Source organism: Pseudonaja textilis, chromosome 5 (genome assembly GCF_049901715.1).
Source record: "Pseudonaja textilis isolate UNSWEBS1 chromosome 5, rPseTex1.2, whole genome shotgun sequence".
In the NCBI taxonomy this organism is placed as follows: domain Eukaryota; kingdom Metazoa; phylum Chordata; class Lepidosauria; order Squamata; family Elapidae; genus Pseudonaja; species Pseudonaja textilis.
Genome location: NC_141994.1, coordinates 6593312 through 6608639, shown reverse-complemented (window position 1 = coordinate 6608639; position 15328 = coordinate 6593312). Strand labels below are relative to the sequence as shown.

General features: G+C 35.6%; 1 protein-coding gene and 1 long non-coding RNA gene across 3 annotated transcripts in view; both read right to left on the bottom strand.

The window, feature by feature from the left end:
- KCND2 (potassium voltage-gated channel subfamily D member 2) overlaps positions 1-15328 on the bottom strand; it is a 273250-nt gene that overhangs the window by 202842 nt on the left and 55080 nt on the right. The gene's annotated exons all lie outside the window — the stretch shown is intronic.
- LOC148125523 (uncharacterized) lies at positions 1694-12616 on the bottom strand. The gene is made up of 3 exons (XR_015743746.1): positions 12287-12616; positions 8833-8895; positions 1694-2311 (listed from the first exon to the last, which is right to left on the bottom strand). It is a non-coding gene; the product is annotated as an uncharacterized LOC148125523 (long non-coding RNA).

Below are 15328 nucleotides of genomic sequence, written 5' to 3'. Positions count from 1 at the left end.
AAACACACCCACACTGCCTGCCCATGCTGACAGAGAGTATATAGGTAACCATGTCCAAGGTCATGACTATAAATCATATTGTTTCTTTCGCTTTATCAAACTGTGGGAACAAAGACTCGAGACCCAGTTGATCTTTTATTCTCTTTATTCTCTCTAGAACCTGACTCCGGCGAAACTGCAGCAGCCTTTTTTATAGCGGGCTGCTTGCGGCTCGTGGCCAATGACGGCTCTTCAAATTTCCCGCCGTCCAGACCGACCTATCCAAGGAGAGTATGCAAATATATAACACAAACGATTTGCAATGCTGATAGATAAGAGAGAAAAAAGAGAGGTTTCCATAGATAGACTTTTTAAAATTAGTCGCTTATCTCCCAGTTGCTCCTTAAAGTAAAGGACGCTCTCTCTCTCTACCAAACGTATAGACTTCTTTAAAAAAAATTTTTTTCAATTCTACAGAGTGAATTGACTGGACAACCTTCTGGGTGGAACTTGCTCTTTGATCTGCTTGACGCTAAACAGGACGGCACCTGAAAGACAGTGATATTTTTAGTTTTTTAAAGGCTTTTTAAGAAGGTGAATGGGAACGAAAAGCTTTTTAGAGGTAAAAAGCTCCCATCTCCACTCTTAAAACCCTTCCTCAGAAGTGTGCATTGAAATCTGGTAATAAAACAGCTAGAAGTTGAAAGTGTAACTTTAGATAATTTTAGGAGACCTGGCAAGTGTTACGGGGTTAGAGCGATTTGCCTTCTGAAGTTAAAATACATCAGCAATTCAAATTACCATGCCATATAGTGATCAAGTAAGCTTAGCTACCGTTCTTGGATGTCATTTTACACCCAACGTTTAAAGGACTGCAGGCAACCCATCAAATTTCAGCACAATTTTACTTGGTGAAAGTCTGTTTTTAGCTTCTTGATATACTGGTATGTAAAATTAACTATACTGTAATTTTTGAAATTTATCAGAACCATCATGAGATAAAGAAAATGCATTAGACCATAAGCTTTGTAACTTAGCCAGAACTCTAGTAAATCACACTTCCTTGACAAAACATGTCCATCTTTTGATGAAGATGACATACTCTTGTTTTTTTTAATGTTATCTGTGGTCTATTATCATGTTCCTTTTGCAATGATTATATTTACATAACAAAGCTGTAATATGCAAGGTAACATGCCTTAGACTTTGCATCCTTATTTTACTTCTGTGGTGAGAAAATTTAAGGAATAAGTAGCAGTCAGAGTTGACCAGTTTATTGTTGAATTACTAAAATGCTGCCCATTGTGGTAGAAATACAGCACAGAAGATGAATGCTCAAATACATTATTAAATAGATTATTTGTGGCACTACATCACACTGTAAACTCATGTGCACACATGTAGGTGCATGTATCTTATATGGTGATTGACAGGTGTTGACCATCAAGTATTTCATAACTGGTCTTTCAGTAATTTTCTCACCACATTAGTGCTTTTTGGTGGATGTTTAATATTTTCTTTCTATTTTCTCTTCCACTTTTACTTACATGGTGTTCTTAGAACAGCATATGTAATTTGTATGCTGTATCTGAAGCATGACCTTGACTTCTTTTTCTTTACTATTCACAAAGCAAGGATTTAATGCTGCCAAAGTGTGTTTCTCTCTGCAGTCACGATGGCAGACATTTCAATAATACAAAATTATCAGCTGCAAAACACAAGAGACCTTGTCAGTGAGTGGAAGGAAGGAAGAAAAGAACGCAGGCATTTGTTTAGAGTTTATATTTTGTTTTATTCTAATTGCTATTTTTAATGTTTTGTAAGTACCGCATAAACATACCGAGTAATATAATGTGATGTGAAGACAGAATATTTAGACTAGAAATAAATGATTACCCTTCCAAAATCCCACTGAAATGTGTTGGATCTGAATTCTGCTTCTGAACACTAGTTGATCATTTAGCATTTGTTTGACCATCAGTCATGTTTCAACTGTCACAAAGCAAAGAAACACCATCCAAAATAGAACTCCTTCTAATTTCTAAATGTATAGTTTAATGCTATTATTTCTTTTGTCCTTCAGTTCCTATGTTACTTTTTTCTTCATTCTTCCACTTCTGGTTTTGCTTCTTCTTCTTCTGCAAAGCTTCCCAGGTCTTTGTGTTCCTAAGTGCTCAGAAACTAGTGTCCATGATTTGCTTAATAATACCTATGGCTTCAACACTAGAGAGCTCTTTTATGAGTTGTTCTTCATTTTCTTCCTAGAATATGCTTTGTTTATGATTGATTGATGAGGACTTTATTAAAAGGTGAGCCTTCAACATGGGAGATGCTACAATAAAATAGGGGACTTGGTCAGTTGACATGGATATGTTCAACCATATGGCTCTTATATGTATTCAAATACTGTGACAGTAAATTTAAAATCTATTCTACTAGTTAAATACTGTAATCTGTTGCAATCCCATGGTTTCCCATTCCAACCTCTGCCCAAATATTAGGAACATGAACTGTAATTCAGGCTCAAATATTTTATCCCCTGAAGGCAATGGCAGTACTTCATTACATACGAGCAAACGTTTTACTGAAGTAAAATATCCACATTTTTCTTCTATATTCTGAATCATAAAAGTTAAAATGAAATTGATAGGCAATCTATTTCAGAAATTCTTGTCCTATGATACTGCATTATTTTTTAAAAAATAGTATTACAGTGATTTCAATTAGTATTCCTTCTTTGAAATTTTTTAAATGATCGGGTCCTCTTTTTCCCACTTTTCCAAGGAAAAGGGAATTAGTACATTACAAAATATAATCAGGAAAAAAGGTCAGAAATACATTTCATAGAGAAATGACCTTATAACTAGGGGTCTTATCTGCCAAAGGGTGGCATATAGGGAGAAAAATTGCATCCAGAAGAGTCCATATCATTGCATTACAAACTGTAGGCTAAAATTGGAGGCTAAAAAACAAAACAAAATAAACCTAAATCCATTTCTCACCCTAGTGTCAAAAAATTGTCCACCCATTTCTTAGGAATCTGGATTGGGTTTTGTGGGTGTTCATTCATTCATGCAGGGGAGTGTAGACTATAGAGATGGCCTTAAATGAAATACAGGTACAATGCCTCGACTTATGAGCACAAATGAGCCCAGAATCTATGTTGCCAAATACAAAATATGTTGAGTTTTGTCTCATTTTATGACTTTTCTTGCCACGTTTGTTAAGTGAATCATTGCAACATGGTTGTTAAATGAATCTAGATTCCTCACTGACTTTGCTGATCAGAAGCTCACAAAATGACTCCAGGACATTGCAACTGTCATACATATGAACCAGGGTAAAGCCCCTGAATGTACATCATGTGATCCCAAGGATACTACAATAGTGTGGAAAATGGTCTAAAATCACCTTTTTCAGGGTCATTGTAACTTCAAATGGTCACTAAATGAACTGTGGTTAAGGAAAGGACTACCTGTATGTGGTAGCTATTAGGAAAACATGACCACTGCCTTCGAAAACAAGATAGGATGAGAAAGAAATTCAAGATTACTGTACCTTGAGTCTCTTTGGTATAAGAAGGAGAAAAGGAGAAAATATGTACTTTTTTTTTTCAAAAAATGTATCTTAACCATAATAATGTAGAGATCTATATTTTCTTGGAGTATCAGTTTCCTGACTTTAAAAGCTGGTAATTCCTAATGCCACTTATGGATTCATTCATTTACATAGAGACTAACCAGTTTCCTAAGTAAAGCAAAATAGGGCAATGCTGATAAAAACAAAAGACATGCTGCCGAAATTTTGGTGAGGTTAATTGTTAAGTCTTGTAATGATGCTACCAGCACAGACATAGAGAATTGGAGTCTGGGAGGCTGTGATATTTAATATACTTATATGTTTCGAGAATGCAGTTCTAGGTATTTGGAATGTAAATGATTCAATACTGTGTAAAGGGAAGGAAAGGGGAATTCAGTAGAAGAGAGGGAAGAAAAGACAGGAGGAAGAGAGTGGAAGAAGCAAAGAAGCTATCAAAACTCTACCCATTCATTGACTCTCTCTTTTCTGATTCCGGTTGGAAAGAAAAACACTGGTTACATACAGTAAATAATGTTATCAAGAAAGACTTAGCTTCTTCAACCACGGACTATGCAATCTACATAAGATGCAGATATGGCAAGAGATGGGCTACATCTCACAAAGATGCCAGTTACATCAGCACGGATCATGCCAATATCAAAGTAGAGCCGAAAGGGGAAGGATCAAAAGCTCAGAAGGGAATATATTGAAAAGTGCTGGATAATAAAGAAGATGATCTGGAGTGAGATGGTCAAACTCAGTTGCCACAGCAACAAGGGATAAAATTATTTTAAACCCAGAACATTTGGCATTGGCTCAGAAAGAATCCTTCCTAATTCACCGAACTATTAGAAGGAGGACTTACAATCCAATCAAAATAGCAAGATTCTATTATTATAGCCAATCTCAGTAAGACTAGTTTTAGCTTACTGTGGTGTGGACATTTTGGTCTAGCTTGGCCAGTGGGGCTGATGGAACTAGTAGCACAGAAGACAAATAGAGAAGCATAAGAATCTAGGAGAATTTAGGGGCTGCCAGAAAACTACAACAGTGAAGTCAAAGGAGGTACCACTCAGAAGCTCATGTTTCTAACCCAAAGTATAGAATGTGAAAAATAAACACAGAGAACTTTAAATTCTACTCTAGGCTTCATTTCAATTTGATGATACAACGACAAGATTAGACTATACTACTTGGAAGCTACAAGTTATTCAAAAAAAGTAAGATCAATGGAAAGGGACAAGATATTCTGATGTATATAATGAAAGCATATGCCTGCTAGACATTCATGAATCTGAATACGGAAATGTTATTAAGAACATCTAAGTCAGGGGTGTCCAACCTTGGCAACTTTAAGACTTGTGGACTTCAACTCCCAGAATTCCTCAGCCAGCAAAGGCTGAGGAATTCCTCCCAGAGGAATTCTGGGAGTTGAAGTCCACAAGTCTTAAAGTTGCCAAGGTTGGACATCCCTGATCTAAGTCATCTACATAAGAACAAAACAAAGAGAGAAAGATACATTGTGGGAGATTATTTTAGATTGGGTAATACAATAAGGTTATCTTGTGACTGAACTGTATTTTTAATTAGTACCCTGGGACTTGCTTGAACAATTTCCCATTTCCCTGAAAAATGACACATCACTTTTCTTCTTTGTTTTATATGACCTCCAAAATAACAATTTTCTCTATTTAGCTAATAATTCCCCATTCCTGCCTTTACTAGGTACCCAATATCTATGAAATGCTCAACGACATGACTAATATTTGCTAATTGTAACCTTCCTTTTCTGACATCTAAACAATAAAGTTATTTCATGACTTATTTCTCAAAAGCAAGGCTAAAAGGTTCAAAGAAATGTTCAAAATACGAAAATGATTTTTCAGACACAGAAGAAGTTGCAGGTCTGTTGCAAGGACAAAAAGGGGTAAGTGGATAATGGGCGATGGCAGGAAAACAGAACATTTTAACAGGTATTTTACATCTGACTTGTTTCAGAAGAAAAACAAAACTCTAACTGGATGTCCCTGTGTCACTAGTGGAAAGACTTAGCTGAAGCTCAGAACAAGTAAGAAAGGAAAAGGAATATTTACCTAATCTAAATGAATTTAAAATTCCAAATCCAGATGAATTCCATTCTATAGTACTGAAAGAATGCAGTGGGTTTGAAGAGCTATATAACTTGCCAGAAAAGGTAGCCCCCCGTAGCTGGCTGCCATGACATGTCCCTCTTGTTATTCCCTTCCCTGCCACAGCTAATAAGTAAGGGAATGTTTTTATGTAAGCAACCAGAATTATTTAATAAAGCTTTTATTCTGATATCTCTTGTTCAATTCTACTTTGGCATCCAACTGCAGTCACTTCTTCAAGCAAGAGAGACCTTTCTACATCAAAGCAAAGTTTTAGAAACACGCAGTAGAGAAAATTGGAGATTTCAACCAACACTACAAGGTATAAAAGGTCCAATAAATTCTCTGTTGTTAAAAATTTCATTTATTAGAAGATGATTGATGGAACAAGAGACTCAACTATCCTAGACTGAATTGGATGAAGATAGAATCTTGGGAGAAATAACTAAGTTATCCTTGAATTCACAATATCAAGGGGAGAAAAAGAGAAAAGTCAGATTTGTATAACAAACTTCAGAAAAGTAGATGTTCATTAATCCAGATAAAAGCTTATATACAGCAGCTAAAAATCTTAAAAGATAAAAATGTCTGTGAGGGATTAATAATATTATGAAAAGAAAGATTTAAAGCACAATAAAAATCCTACTGGAAAAAAATAGCATACATTTAAAGAAACCAATACACACAAGGTTGAAAGAAAAAAATAACATATTGTATATAGGAAATGAAATAAGGGCACATAGCTAAAGAAAGATACAAGACAGTTGCCAGAAACTTTAAGGAATGCAGGGGTGGGATTCTACCAGTTCGCACCTATTCGCTAGAACCGGTTGCTAACCTTCTAAGCAGTTCGGAGAACCGGTTGTTAGAAGAAATTACTGGCCTAATCCTGTAAGGAAGGCAGGAAGGAAACATTCTGGTGTTGCTTACTGAAACTGCCTCTCCGTTAACCCTTATTACATTCTTGGCAGGACTAGACTTCCTGTCTCAGGAACTTCTCTTCAGTTCTTTCCCCCTCCTTTGCTGGTACTTTGCTTGTGTGGAGTGACATTCAAAGTTACAATGGCACTGAAAAAGGTGACTTATGACCATTTTTCACACTTACGACTATTGCAGCATCCCCACAGTCATGACAGGCCAGGTGAGGAGATGCATGCCTCGATGTGAGTGATATTGAGTTGGCCACACCCAGCCAATAACATGACCACCAACCCATGTCCACCCAGTCACATGACCACCAAGCCACGCCCACTACCTAAGCCACGCCTACAGAACCAGTTGTTAAAAAATTTGAATCCCATCCCTGAAGGAATGTATCAGAAAGGCTAAAAGGTTCAAAGAAAAGTTCAAAATATGAAAATGATTTTTCAGACACAAAAGAAGATATAGGTCTGTTGCAAGGACAAAAGGGGTAAGTGGATAATGGGCGATGGCAGGAAAACAGAACATTTTAACAGGTATTTTACATATGACTTGTTTCAGAATGAAAACAAAACTCTAACTGGCTGTCCCTGTGTCACTAGTGGAAAGACTTAGCTGAAGCTCAGAACAAGTAAGAAAGGAAAAGGAATATTTACCTAATTTAAATGAATTTAAAATTACAAATCCAGATGAATTCCATTCTACAGTACTGAAAGAATTAGCAGGCATGATCTTTAGAACTGCTAACTGTAATCTAGAAGTCCTGGAAAACTGGCAAGTCCTAGAAGTTTGAAGGACAACAAATATTGCCCATCTTTTCAACAAGGAGAACACTGGGAATTAGAGACCCAACAGCTTGATGTTTATACGGAGCAAGATCCTTGAACAGATTATTAAACAGCATGTTGGCAAGAACTTGGGTAGAAATGCAATGATTAACAAAAGCCAGCAAGACAATCTTATAATCTTTTTGGCTATTGCTATGAGCTCAATAAACCAGGACAACACCATGGACAGGATGTTTCTTGATCTCAGTAAACCTGTCATGATATCCTAATATGGCAAGCACTCTCTCATGATATCCTAAGTGGGGAAAAAATGAGCTAGATGATAGATAGACTCATAATTGGCTGAATCCATATAGTACTTTTTTATTTATTAAATTTATATTGCACCCATCTCACGGTTGATTATGGGCAATATATGGCTGATGACAGGAGCTGGTAACCAATGAAATGATTTACTTCATGAGATTGTATATTCTCCTTCCACAGAGATTTTTCAAATAAGCAGGACAGAGTATTCAAAGTACTCACAGACTTTACTGCAAAGATGGGGTTGGAGCAATGATTTATGAGCATTGTTTAGTTTATGATAATAACAAGAATATAACAGGAATATAATATATTATATTCCTGTTATACTATAACCAGAAATCCTTGACTTACAACCATTTATTTCACAATCATTTAAATTTACAATGCCTCTGGAAAAAAGTGACTTACCGTTGATCCTTGCATTGTCAACAATCGCAGAATCCCAACAGTCACAAGTTCAGAATTCAAGTGCTGGGCAATGTATTTATGATGGTTGCAGCATCCCCAGTTAATGTGATTGCCATTTGCAACCTTCTCAGCTGGATTCAAACAATCAAAGTTAACGGGAGAGGCTGTGTTTGCTGAATGAGTTCAAGATTCAACTTAACAACTGTGGCAAAATCGTCATAAAATTGGACACGAGTCATTTAAATAACTGCCTTATTTAGCAATGGAAATTCTGGTCCCAATTGTCATAAGTCAAGGTCTACCTATATTTGAGTTTGGTGTAACAGTTTATATGACAGGGAAGAAAAATTTCTCCATTCTCCAGGGCAATCATTTTATGTTTATTTGGAAGTAATTTTCATTATGTTCAGGGAGACTTATGGTCATGAACCTGAGAATCTGGAATATTCTTTGATTATTTCTGAACTCATCAACAAGCTCATTGTTCTTGTTATTTCACTGGAATAACAAAAACAGAACCAGAGAAGATTTAGTTAATGAAATGGTGGCTTATTTTTCCTCTATAGAAAGTACCAACTACTCTAAAGAAACCCAGCCTCTAGAGACAGATGCAACACAGAAAATAATAAAAAAGAGGAGGCATCTTGGTGCAAATAAAGGATAAAGTATAAATACTATAAAAGGATTAACAGTACAAAGCAGTAAAAGCCACTTATCACCTGAAGATGAACTTCACAGCATACATCTTCTATGAATTCATTCCACATTTGTTTCACCTAAAACTATCAGGACAAAAATAGACATTTTAAAAAGAGCAAGTGAATAAAACAGTATAAAATATTGGGACTTTGATTAAACCAGTAATACATCCTTTGCTATACGAAATTAAAAATTAATAATAATGTCATGTAAAGAAAATGGATGTTCTACAAGTATGCAAAGAGAATACATATTCTACTTGTCCAACTATGTTATATTATGAGGGTCTCATATAATTTATACTTCTTCAGCTATATTTAATATTGGTCTTTCTTGTCAGGTTGGATGTATTTCTGATTCTTGTTTCAATGTATAACAAGCTAATTTGTTTGAAAAAGCTTTTTAATTCTGCCAACCAATATTTTACAAAGATTATCCTAAGCTCCAGAGTCCAATTTAATGAAAAGTAATGGCAGCAAGATAACTTGTATTCAATATTCAAGTATCATCAGATTCATTCTGCTCTGCTTGTAAATCTCCGGAATTTAATTAATCTGCTTAAAAGTGAAGCCTATTTCTATATATCTTTAATGGGGAACATCTCCTTTTTTTGTTTCATATAACTTTATTATATATACCATACACACACACACACACACACACACCTGTCCCAAAACCAGGTTACTTCTCAAAATCTTCTGTATCAGTCAGGATTCGTGACAGAGCTTCTCTTTCAAAATACAATTCGATTAATGAACTCCATTCTTTCCAACACTGAATATTATTTAGCTCAAAGAAAATCTGCAGCAACTAAGCTCTGCCTTAGCTGAGATTGACTCCTAACACAGTGAACTGTTAGAGAAAGCTGCTATATTGAAAGTTTTAACAGTCCATGAGAAAACTACTTGAAAAAAGAACTGGACTCAAATGTAGGAATTTTGTTTTAAACAACTTCAATTCACGGTGTTTTTCTTGAAGGGTTACCGAGAATGTACTATTTTGTTGCTAGAAATTTCTGCAATAGTACAATGCAAAATTTCCAACAATTTCAAAAGGAATTCTTGACTTACAACGGGTTGCTTAGTGACTGTTCAAAGTAACAGCAGCACTGAAAAAAGTTAGTTATGACCATTTTTCACACAACTATTGTAACATCACCATGATTGTGTAATTTTCACTTGGAAGCTTGACAATTGACTCACATTTATGACAGTTGCAGTGTCCCAGGATCATGTGATTCCCTCCTGACAAGCAAAGTCAATGCGGAAGCCGGATTCACTTAACAAATGTGTTACTAATTTAACAACTGCAGTGATTCGTTTAACAAATGTGTCAAGAAAGTTGGTAAAATGGGTCAAAACTCACTTATCAAATTTTTCACATAACAACATAAATCTGGGGCTCAATTGTGGTCGTAAATTGAGGACTACCTATATATGGATAGACCTTAACTTATTACCACAATTGGGACCAGGATCACTTAGCAAGTTAGTTGATAAATTGTACTTGATTTATGACCATGGTTTATATGGCTAAACAAATCACAGGGTCATGACGAAAGTGCAGCTTCTGCCAGTGACTTTGCTTGTTTGGAAACCAGCTGGGAAAGTTGTAAATGGCAATCAAAGGACCCGTGCTATCATCATTAATACATGTTGGTTGCCAAGCATCAAAATTTTGATCATGTGGCTGTGGGGATGCTGCAAAAGTGCTGATGAAACTTTGAACAATTACTAAATGAATGGCTGTAAGTCAAGGACTACCTGTATACTCACTAAGTACATACTCGTCATGCTTTTAGGTCAATGTGCAGATAGACAGCATATTTATGTTAGGCTTGGCTGATTTTTTTTCTTCATATTCTTAGTTACGTGGTTAACATTATGCTTCCCTAACTTACTGTCCCTGAAACAAAACTGTTTTGCATGTACTAGAGTCATTCTCAAATCTAAGTGAATCCTAGCAATTTACAATTCATTTCATTTAGCTTTTCGGTTAATGAAATGCTCACTTCTTAAATCATGTTACGCATTTCCTGCTTGCTGAACTGAAAGGCATAGACCTTATAGAAAGGATATGTTAATTTTTTTTCCAGTCTACAGAAAAAAAAGGTTACTCTGGTGAGAAAGGTAAGAATATGGTTGGTTTGTCTTTGATTGGCAAGACAATTGGTGCTTGTCTTACCCACGCACCAAAAGGTAAGACAAAAACCAATGGATGGAAACTAACCAAGAAGAGATGCAACCTGGAACTAAGGAGAAATATCTTAATGGTGAGAATGGTGACAACTTGAGGGAATGCCTTGCCTTCAGAAGTTGTGGGTGCCTATCACTGGAGGCTTTCAGGAAGAGACTTTACAGTCCCTTGTCTGAAATGGTAGGGACTCTCCTACTCAAGCAGGGGATTGGGCTAGATGACCTCCAAGGTCTTTCCAACTCTTGTTATGCTATGTTGAGAGTTACAAAGTTATAAAGAGAATAAAAATCAAAACAAACTACAAAAAATGAGAGAAAGAAAGAAAGAGGGAGAGAAGGAGGGAGGAGTGTGAAATAGAAAAAAAGATGTAACTTCCTCCCTCATCCCAGTAAGTTAAAAATAAATTTAATAGTTTATCACCATCCCTAAATAAAAATAAGCTCTCTTTGCCCCATGTCTCATCTCAGTAATACAAAAAACAAGGTCCAAATGCTACATCTATTAATCCTTTTCACCAAAGTCCAGCAAAGGCAACTAGGTAGAACTACTTTGCTCAAACAAGCTTATAAATCTTTGCTGATTTAAAAAAAAATTATTCTAAACCACTTCCCAAAAAAAGTTTCAGAAGCAGTTTGCTGCTCATCTGTGTTTCAAAGCAAAAATCCCCAGAACTTTAACAAATTTCTTTTGTATAAATAACTAAAATTTATCCTTCCAATCGACACTTCTAAAGAAAGTCCTTACCAATCTTAGCAGACCCCTTTCCTCTTTCTAGAAGGGGGGAAAATCCAGATCAGTTTCCTTGTTTAATATCTGTTCATCTCTTTAGAGAATGAGTCATTGATCTGATCCATTTATATTACATTTAAATCCTCCTTCAAATGAATTTCCTAGATATCCATTGTAGCTTGTTCTTGTCTTACAGCTTCATTAAAATATGCTCTGTCAATATTATCAAGCATTTGATCCACTGTATCCAAAAATGTGGCTGAAAGGTATTCAACGTTTGTACTATTTCTGTTTCAATTTTTTTATCCTTCAAGGTCTCTCTCTCTCTCTCTCTCCCCCTTCCTTCATCTACAGTATATCTATATCAATATAAGACATATATACATATCTCTCTGTGTGTATGTATATATGTAGATATATATATAGATATATATATACTATACACATATACGCATGTGTGTATAAATAATAATATAATTAATATAATATATTTTTAAAATTTTTAAAATCAAATTTATACCATTGTCTTTTAAGAGGATGGAAACTCACCTCATAAATATCAGTCAAAAGTATTTTAATTTTTCCAATATGCAAAACATTTATAAATTTTTAAAAAGCCATTAAGGTATAAGGCTTAATCAAACTTAATGTCTCCAAAAGCTGCTTTGTGAGAATAAGCTTGAAGTAGTCCTAGCTCTCAGCTACTCCACTCATAAATCAACAGTAAAACCAGTATTTTTTGTCATCAACTCATGAGGAGTGACTACCCAGAGTCACCTGGATGATCTCAATTATCTCCCCTTTGTTCCAGGGATCCAGTGGCAATTCCCCTGGCAGAAGCCGTCTTGGTAGACAGTGAAAGCCAGAAAGGTTTCAACTTGCCGCTGTGCTTACAGGAAATGAAACTTTGTAAATTCTTTGGAAGATGCAGCATTGGAGATTTTCTTCAGGGCTGTGGTGTGTTAAGATAAACACTGTTGCTTTGTTTTACTTGTAAAGTGCAGAAACTGTCAATGAGTTAAACTCACTCTACTTTAATGTCTTTTATGAATGTCAGCTACTATGAGTCATATGATTTTGGCATCTATGAATCAACTGAAATGAACAAATGAATACATATGTATATACTAGACAAATTATACCTTAACACTTTTAATTTAGTAATGTATTTTATTTATCTATCTATCTATCTATCTATCTATCTATCTATCTATCTATCTATCTATCTATCTATCTATCTATCTATCTATCTATCTATTTATTTATAGCATTTGTGTGCCATCTATATTATATTATACTCTAGGAGGTTTATAAAGAAATTAATAATTTTAGTAACACAATATTGTTTAAATAGGAAATGTAATATATTTATAGAAAGTACTCATTGAAATTGTAAATAAAATAAACTTTATGTTATGACCTAACATCAGCAACCAGTTTGAAAACAGGTTTCCAAAGTAATAGCAAACACACACACAAAAAACCAGGAATAAATTAATACTTAGAAAAATTCCACGCCACTTGTAGCACGCATGTAAAAAGAAAGAAACTGTTATAATTGAAAGGCTGCACAGTTTCCTGGAAGAAAATGACTTGTTAGCTGGCTTTTCAAATAATAGCCAATGGATCATTCATTTTAATTATCTTTGATTCACACCAAAGGAAGTATAATATATAAAAAGATGTTACTCCATCTTGTTACTAAATAGTGGTGGTATTTTAAATTATAAGTTAGTTAAGACAAGTACCTCCAATAAGGCTGAATCAATAGTAGCTTTCCAAATGCTAGAGACTAATGCCTATTCAATATAGTTAAAATATATCAGAGTAAAAATTCACCTTGTCACTTGGACATTCTAAATAATAAACTGAAAAAAATGTCAGTATTAAGCCTAAGTTTTATTCTTTTATACATATAAGTGATATTTTTAATGTTAGCTTTTCAAAACAAAGATTTCCTTTAAAATAATGTCATTATAAATTGCCACATTGATAAATTAAAAAAATATGACCTACCATTTGGATGAGCCAGCAAGCCCATGCTAAGAAGTTATTTATTTGAACTCTGACATTACTTGTTTTAGCTAGCTGTCTTACATTTACACAACGATGGTAAAAAAAGTCAAGAAGATAGTTGTGATCAAAAGATTAAAGCTTGGTAATGTTCATTTTGTGTTAATACAGCATACACAAAGGCTTTGATCAGCTGTTGGACCAACCTCTTAGTTCTTTCATCCACATACCCCACATGTCCCTGTTTGCATATTAAACAAGGACATAAGTATAAACATAGAAATACAACCAAGTCTAACATATTCAGAAGTAACAGTAAAGCAACAGTAAACTAAATTGAAATGTTTCATAAAATAGAGCACTGTTTATCTTTTGCTATAGGTAGGCACTGGAGAATTTCAAAACCTATGATGGACATTTCCTAAATGAGAGCCCATCATAGAAAATATTTTGTTCCACAATCACCTCTTACTTAATATCAATGGACAGGGAAACATTGAGTTTCTTTCAAAGGATGGTTAGATCAATACAGCAGAATATGGCTACTTGTTTCCAAAAACAATGCGATGTGATTGGTGACATGATTACTTTACTGGTAATACCATTATACTTGAAGATATACAGGTAAGATAGGAGAATTTTGTAATCTCATACATATAGTTCAGTGATTGTTTTGAATCTATCATTTCAAGATGAGGTTGGAAGAACTCTCTATTTTGTAAAGAGATGGCTTACTAGGCCAACATTTTCCATTGTTCTTACGCAAAGATATTTCAAGTTTAAAATCATTCAGGTGTCCTGGATATTAATCTTGTAATACCCAGCAGTATCTAGAGCAGTGGTCCCCAACCTTTTTTGTACCAGGGACCAGTTTCACGATTATTCATTCTTTGCGGCCTGGTACAAAATGATCCACGGACTGGTACTGGCATCAGCACGCATGCCCAAGTCAAGGCAAGCCAAGCGACCGGCCAGCCAGCTGTCCCCCACTTCTCCCCGCCATCTTCAACTCCTCCTTTATACCTTCTCACAGTCGATGGGCTTTTCGGGCTCTTTCTTAATTTCCTCCTGAGTAATGCGACACTCCACCACCGTCGGGATGGCTCTTCGTTTGAAGCCGCCCCCCCCTTCGACGAAACTAAGGTGCGAAGATTCCTTCAGCATTCAAACGCCGCTTTCCAACCGATGACCAACAAGCTCACCAGGAAGCACTTTCTCAAGCACTATTGAAACAAGATGGCAGCACCCAAGCAAAGTAGGCCCTACTTTCATCTTTCATTCTTTGCGGCCCGGTACAAAATGATCCATGGACCGGTACCGGTCCGGGGCCTGGTGGTTGGGGACCCCTGATCTAGAAGACACCAAATTGGGAAAAGCTATTCCAGAATGGCACTCTTCATCTCTAGCAATCAAGGTAAGTTTGAAGACCTGCCAGCTACAGTGATATATAGTCTCATAAACTTTCTTTAAAACTGCTTGATCAATTAGAGGGGTTCTTTATAGTTTCTTCCTTTGATCCTTAAGTCACTGGGAGCATTAGCCTTTCTTGCCTGATTGTTTCCTATGCAGCGTCTTCCC